Below are 8015 nucleotides of genomic sequence, written 5' to 3' on the forward strand. Positions count from 1 at the left end.
TTAAACAACATTCCTCAATCTCTGAAGCATCCTCTAACTCGGAAACATCTTCATCTGTATCAGTATCATCAAAAACCTGTGAAATTACTTATTTAAATGTCAATTTTTGGGAGCTCATTTTTCCTGCTGTCTATGTCAAAGTCTTGTGCCACACTAAGCAAAATTGTGGGAAAGCTCATTATTCACTCACATGGGAGTGAGAAACAAAACATAACAAAAACATACATCAAATAAATGTTTTTTATTAATTTATTGGCTCTGTAAAGCTGCCTTTGAAAATCATAAAAGGTTAAAAGCTAGGTATTTCAGATATCTTGAATATAGAAACGAGAGCTTATTTGTCTGACAAAGATTTTCATCTGTAATTTGCAATTAATTCTGAACAACGTGATTTAGCTTTTTCAAGTGTGTTTGGATAGGGTTAGATCACTTTTAGACACTTGCACTTTAGAACTGGAGTTGAAGTGCCCTGTCATACAAACACATGTGTCCGTACAGTTGCATTTTAATAGCTGAGGGACAAATTGACCCGGGCGGGAACATCACAAATGTAATAGTAATTTTGTTTGTATGTCAACACACATCAGCATGTAGAAACTTTGCATGCATGATCATGATGATAAATGAAAAAAAGTCACAAAATACCAACAAACAAAGGTTTAATATTATTTCAGGTAGATTGAAAAAATAAATGATGGCTCATTTTTACCATCTGTGGCTGACAAAATATTTTTCTGTATTAAAATAAGTGTGGAAAAGCTAATTTTAGCTTCATAAGGTTGTAAAAAAAAAAAATATATATATATATATATATAACCAAGCAATTTTATTATTTTGGGTCAGTAGCCTACAGTTGCATTAGAGTGTTAAAATGTTTGGGTCAAATTGGCCCGTGAACATCAGGAACGTAGCCTAGGCTACTATAGTAATTTTGTTTGTATAGGCTATGTCAAAACACATCAGCATGTTGAAACTTTGCATGTTCGTCATGATAAATGAGAAAGTCACAAAATATCAAGAAAAAAACAATAGGGTTAACAGTATTTCCAACAACTAGAAAATCTAAGGGTTCTTACTTCTTTCACACCTGCCTCATTTAGTTCTGTTGAATCGCACTAGAGTTCGTTTTCCCCCTTGGTGCGGTTCGCTTGGGCAGGTGTGAATGCAGCAATCGCACTCGGGTGCGCACCAAAAGCGGTACGCTTTCAAACGAACTCTGGAGCGGTTCGTTTGTGGTGAGAACGTGATCCGACCTCGAACAGACCCAACTGCCAAAGAACAGGCTATGATTAGCTACAGTTTACAGTGCAATTTTATTTACCATCATCGCGGTACCCACCACCATCAGCAGTTTTGCATTACAGTATTTGCAATAACCACCCCTTGTCCAAAACTGAGCGTATTGTCTAAAAGAAGAGTTATGACTGCTGCGTATGTGCTTCACCACACAGATTTAACTCCGCACAGCTAATAAAACCGTCTGGGTGCAGATTAATATTTAATATTTCTGATATATAAATATTTCTCTGAAATGCGTCAAGTTGCACATAAGTAAGCCCAGGACCTGCCCTGAACAGTTTAATATGCGGTACGCAGAGCCATAGGACTATTATTTTGTTGAATAAACCTGGGGAACTACCGATGACGTCACATGCTCAGATTTTCTTGACCAATCGGCTGACAGGGGCGCCTCATGACCGTCCACATGTGCAAAACGAATTTTGAAGTCATTATTCGTTTTTTGCCCGTGAACTAAAAAAACGAAAAATCAAGCCGAAATCTCGTTTTTTCGTTTTTGGGAAAAAACGAAAAAACGAATAAAGGCGCCGTTTCTCGTTTCTGCTTATTTCATTTCAAATAGGAAATGAAATGGACGGAAGATACCCTGATTCATAGCCTACTTTGTTTTGATTTTAGTATCATAATGATTAATAAATGCACGCACAATTATCCGTGAACTTGATTTGAACAAATGCCTTTCAAATTGTGTGTGCAAAATTCAGAATTAAATGAATGTGCACACTGTAAAAAAAAAATTACATCCCCAAGTCAAAATTTTCTAGTGACTGGTTACATCTAAATTTTTCAATTAGTCTGACGTATTATTTCTCATTATTTCTCATTGAGCCAATGTTAACAGACTATTGGTATGGCGTTATTTTTTAGTCAAAAGTTATGAGCGTGTAAGACATGCTCACGAGCACATTATGTTATTTCACACGCGCAAAAATGAACCTTCAGCTGGCATGATAAAAGTACTCGCGCACAAATTCAACAACCGAGAGGTGTACAGGTAGCTGCAAGCGAGCGCCTGGCATACTCTCATAGGTTAACTCTGCTTGTACAGTGGAATCCTGCTCGCGCGCAGCGGGCTTCTGCTCGCAGAGTGCTGTTTTGCTTGCGCAGTGGATTTCTGCTCGCTCAGCTGATTTCTGCTTGCTCGAGTCTACATGACTTTTGACAATTTGGGGGCGGAAACCAAGGAGGGCACTGACCCTCTTATGATTGGTCACTTTCATCATGGAAAACCTTGGGAAATCCTAACCCCGCCCACCTTCTGACGCAGCGCGTGTCACTCTGCTCGCTCTGCTACTCCAGCTATCTCTGTGTATATTTTAGACAACGAAATATGTGATAAAACACCATACTAACTATTTTCGTTTTCATTTAAAGAAATCTTAAACATGATAGCCACACAAATGTGGTTCAGGCAACGCGTATTGATTATATTCACTGCACATAACGTTTGCCTATTTATAAAAAAAACTAAATATAAAACACAAACCTGCCTCTTTTCGTTTTAAATATAATATAAAACCATTAAACATTTTAATATGGTCCAGGCAATATGTGCATTTGTACCAAACAACAGATTTTTCAGTAAACAACATTACAGTTTTTAAAATTTTTACATACAGTTATTACAATTTAAAATGACAAAACTCAACCCAGTCTCTTTTTGTTAAATTTCAGTTTTTATCAATATTAGCCATTATAAAAGTATAAGTAAAAGGTATAAGAAGCTATACAAATAAAGCTATACATATTTGCTATTTATCTTTACCGTTGTATGGTTAGATTAGAGCGCTGACTTTGTATGTTTGACTGAATTGTTTGCTTTATTTGTATAGCTTCTTATACCTTTTATAAGAAGCTATACAAATAAAGCAAACAATTCAGTCAAACATACAAAGTCAGCGCTTTTTAAAAAATATTATGGCTATTATTGATAAAAACTGAAATTTAACAAAAAGAGACTGGGTTGAGTTTTGTCATTTTAAATTGTAATAATTGTTTGTAAAAAAATGTTGTTTACTGCAAAATCTGTTGTTTGGTACAAATGCACATATTGCCTGGACCATATTAAAATGTTTAATGGTTTTATATTATATTTAAAACGAAAAGAGGCAGGTTTGTGTTTTATATTTAGTTTTTTTTTATAAATAGGCAAACGTTATGTAACGTAAACGACTCAGGGTAAATGTGAATTAGCTCAAGAATATAGGGAATTTTGGAAATATTAATAATTATGACTCATGGTCATAATTCATAAGTCGCATGTACATTTATTTTATCAATTATCGAGATTACCTTGTTCTGTAACTGTCTGATCACCATTCAATTCGTCCAGCGAATAAATGTAAGATCATTACAGTTAAGAAGGGGGTATCCCTTTTCAAACTCCGAGAAAGTTTTATCTTCTGGCCACGAATATCAAACTTTCTGAGTTTATGAATTAAGAACTACTAAATGTAGTTTATATCGAGCTTGTAGCTTAGATCTTTTAGTTTCATGGACTTTATAAGGTGGGTTTTCAAACACAGAGACAATTAAAAATATAAATGGGTTTATTAATAAAATGGCACACACTAGAGGTTATATAAACTACAGATATAAACGTACGTAAAAATGCAAACAAACAAACAAACATTTAACCAAACAAAACAGAAAACATCGCGTGGTCAGAATAAATGAAATGAAAGAAAGAAAGATATAGAGAGAAGGGAAAAGCTAGTAATTATTACATACAGAAACCTAAGTTCACGAGACACCTGGAACAGCTTTTAGAGAGAGTTACGTTACTTGCAAGATTCTGTGCTCTTTCGGGTGAGGCTGAGGCTGAGGCAGGAAGCGAGGATGGTGTCCTGTTTCTGCTGCGTCTTCCGGTGTCGCGGGAAGCTTGAAAGGCTCACTGAATGTAATGTTACCGGAAAATAAGGTTCATCTCCCGGGATGGGAGAGGTTTAAAGTCTTTGTTGCAAGGGACGCAGCTACGACTCGAACATGTGCTCGCTCTATAGAGAAGACCAGAGCCTCCTCCAGATGTTCCTTTGGAGAAGCGCTGCGCCGAGGAAGAGAGTTGGATGAGAGTTGAGAGAGAGAGGAAACTGAAGGTTTGGACTTTTATCAGTGTCCCATGTGCCGTCCCCTCCTTCGTGTAGGACGAATCAGCTGTCGAGATTTTTCGAGCGGGAAGATTCCTTTGTCCGGTTAGACACGCCCACTCGAATGAGTCATGATTGACTTTAACTTGAGAGGATTTTTTCCAGACATATGAACTTATAAAACAATGCGCATCACTGAATTCTGCTATCGGAATTCAACTCCGTTAGCTGGAGAGGATTACAGAGATATCAAAAATAGAATATAGGCGTTGTAGCAATGCAAAGATACATTATTATGCATTTGTATAGGCATTTGCAGTTCTATTAATGTTACAAATAGGACATGTATGCTTTCCTATGGTTTACACACACCTCTTAACACACAAATTTATATATTTAGTACATCAACCCACTTTATGGGTAAAAGTCCTTTTCTGTAGGGGGTTTCTGTTTCAAAGTCCAGAGTGTGTTTGTGTGTGGGTTGGTGGTCAACTTTTATGACCTGCCAATGAGATCGGGTTACGGGATGCGATTCTACTGGGAGAACATTCTTCAGAAATACATTTCAGAGCCAAACACTCGAAGATCATAACTATATGATCAAAACAACATTAATCACACATGCATACAGGAAGTTCAGATACAAGTCTGAGTTACATACATTAAAGGATGTTAAGTTACACAAAGGATGTTTGTGTGTGTGTCTGTGTGTGTGTGTGTGTATGTGTATCTGGAATGTCACGAGTCTATAAAAGTCACGGTGAGTCCATGCTGAAATGAGGGTTTTAGAGGGGATTCTCCAAAACAGGGTTTCCTTATGTGACTCAAATGTCCCTCGGGGGAGCCACAAAGATGCAATTTTGACCGTTCAAGCAGACTTGGAGGCGCCATGAACAAACTCGTTGTCTAAGGAGACAACGAAGGATGTGTTTGGAGATCAGGATTTACTAATTTGAACAGCATGTGACCGCATGTCATAGACATTGTCGTTACAGTTATGTGCAGTGAATATAATCAATACGCGTTGCCTGAACCACATTTGTGTGGCTATCATGTTTAAGATTTCTTTAAATGAAAACGAAAATAGTTAGTATGGTGTTTTATCACATATTTCGTTGTCTAAAATATACACAGAGATAGCTGGAGTAGCAGAGCGAGCTGAGTGACGCGCGCTGCGTCAGAAGGTGGGCGGGGTTAGGATTTCCCAAGATTTTCCATGATGAAAGTGACCAATCATAAGAGGGTCAGTGCCCTCCTTGGTTTCCGCCCCCAAATTGTCAAAAGTCATGTAGACTCGAGCGAGCAGAAATCAGCTGAGCGAGCAGAAATCCACTGCGCGAGCAAAACAGCACTCTGCGAGCAGAAGCCCGCTGCGCGCGAGCAGGATTCCACTGTACAAGCAGAGTTAACCTATGAGAGTATGCCAGGCGCTCGCTTGCAGCTACCTGTACACCTCTCGGTTGTTGAATTTGTGCGCGAGTACTTTTATCATGCCAGCTGAAGGTTCATTTTTGCGCGTGTGAAATAACAATGTGCTCGTGAGCATGTCTTACACGCTCATAACTTTTGACTAAAAAATAACGCCATACTATTGCAACAAGAATTGCACTTGGGCCAATTTAAAAATTTAGATGTTATCTATGGCGGCATTATAATGTCAATAATCGCGAGAGGAAATGAGATCCTCGCGAGAGGAAATGAGATCCGCGCGCGCACAAGCGAAAGCCGCACGCGCGCACATTACTTTTGCGTGCAGAATTTTTCTGCTCGCACGAGCAGGATTGTAACCCGCGCGCAGAATTTTTCTGCTTGCGCGAGCAGGATTGTAACCCGCGAGGAGAAAACTGTGCTTTGAGCGCGCGCAGAATCCCATGTACATCTCATCCCATCATCCATCTCTGCTGCTCGCGAAACTTTAACCTGCTCGCTCGCTCGCGGTTAATCTTTTTGGCAGTAGGTGGGCGGATCCAGTCGGCATCATTTCACTACACATGATTGGTTACAGTTCCTGTCCTCTGTGATTGGCTGTACCCAGAGCTGCTGTACCATTTCGCTGTGTGCCAACCGCCAATAAAATCCCATGAAGAAGAGCGGCGGCGCAGTAGAAGTAGAGCCAGGACAGGGGCATGGCTGACCATCAGGAGGTAAGTTACGTAACGTTATGTCTTACAGTGCACAATATTCTGTGCATATTGGGTATAACACAGCTTATCATTTCCTTAGCTTGACATTCAGTTAAATATTTTACTAGCTTACCTTACATTGCCGCCGCTATCTGCCGGCAGCATGTTGTAGACTTGACGTAAGCTAACGTTAGCTTTTTTTGTTGTTTATGTCTGTATAACAGGCACAGTTACAAAACGCTGCCAGGCGGGTGGTAGCCTTGTTAAGGAGTGCCCTGGATAATGAAGCTGAACCATCTTCACAAAACCGTAAGTGTGCTGTTAACATTGTTTAAGATTATTTAGCTGTGTGTCATTACTTAAGATACCGTTTTATTGTTTATAATGGCTGCACAGTAAATAACAACAAAACATAATATCAACGTGACCACTGAAACCTTTACAAACCTTATTATTTTCAGGTCATGTGACTATTTATCATGTCCAGATCTAATTTTAACTGTTTCACGGGTAATTTTTTAAACTGAGTTTTCCCCCTTGCTATAAAAATAAACTGCCCACATAATAATACCTAAAAAAAACAACAACAATTGAATGCATGGTCCAAATACACTTTACAAGATGAAACACAGAAGACCTGATGGTCATTGTAAAAAAACTTCAATTAACTTAAGGGTCTTCATGAATTGGATCCTAAGATGTATTAAAATTAATGTTATTTAAGTTATTTAAATACCCTGTTTTTCTTACACATTTCCGTTAACTTCTCAGTCTCCCAGGCCTATTCAAATGTGGAAAAGACTTCAGGATGGACCAGGGAGACAGATGCAAACAGCGGACGAGCTTGAGAGAGATTGAGAAACAGGAGAGGACTGTCATTTGCCTACTGGACAGGCCCATCACCTCAACAGGGAGATGGATTTATGCTTCAAATTGAATTTGACCATCATTGTGGAGTGCACTACATCACATGTGCATAATTTCTGTGTTTTCAAGATTAGAATACTCCGGTGCTCAAAGTGAGAAATGGAAATAAAAAGAAATGAAATCTCCACAATGTCAGTTTCTTATTCTAATATGTTGAATAGTAAACCATAAAGAAAAGACACTTTCTGACAAACTTGAGAAGCTTTAGTATTTCCCTTTTATGCAGTTATATCAATACACTCCACTGCATCTTATAATAATCATGCATACACAACATATCTTCAGATGTTGATTTTGAATGTTTGTGACTGAAGGATGAAGTGTTCACTTTATGGTTTGAGAAAATTCTTACTCTTACTTAAAAAAAAAATACGCACTCTCAGATAAACATGTTCCCCAAGCTCATGAAAAGTTGGCTTTGTAGAGATACATGGTTCTCAAAGGACAGTGATATTAAGAACAAGATCTTTATCAATATGATGCATTGCTGTAGATTAAACTACCCAACAGTATGAGCTCAAACATCTACAGCAGTAAAATGCAACATACACATCAATGCAGCAGTCTTCTTAAACCAGAA

The 8015-nt window shown here is 38.3% G+C and overlaps 1 long non-coding RNA gene across 1 annotated transcript; it reads left to right on the top strand.

The window, feature by feature from the left end:
• The first annotated feature begins 6430 nt into the window (after positions 1-6430).
• Positions 6431-7549, top strand: LOC309499439. The gene is made up of 3 exons (XR_014206253.1): positions 6431-6529; positions 6733-6817; positions 7280-7549. It is a non-coding gene; the product is annotated as an uncharacterized lncRNA (long non-coding RNA).
• Positions 7550-8015: the final 466 nt, after the last annotated feature.

The sequence above is a fragment of the Leuciscus leuciscus genome, assembly GCF_965113295.1.
Source record: "Leuciscus leuciscus genome assembly, chromosome: 5".
Classification (NCBI taxonomy): Eukaryota; Metazoa; Chordata; class Actinopteri; order Cypriniformes; family Leuciscidae; genus Leuciscus; species Leuciscus leuciscus.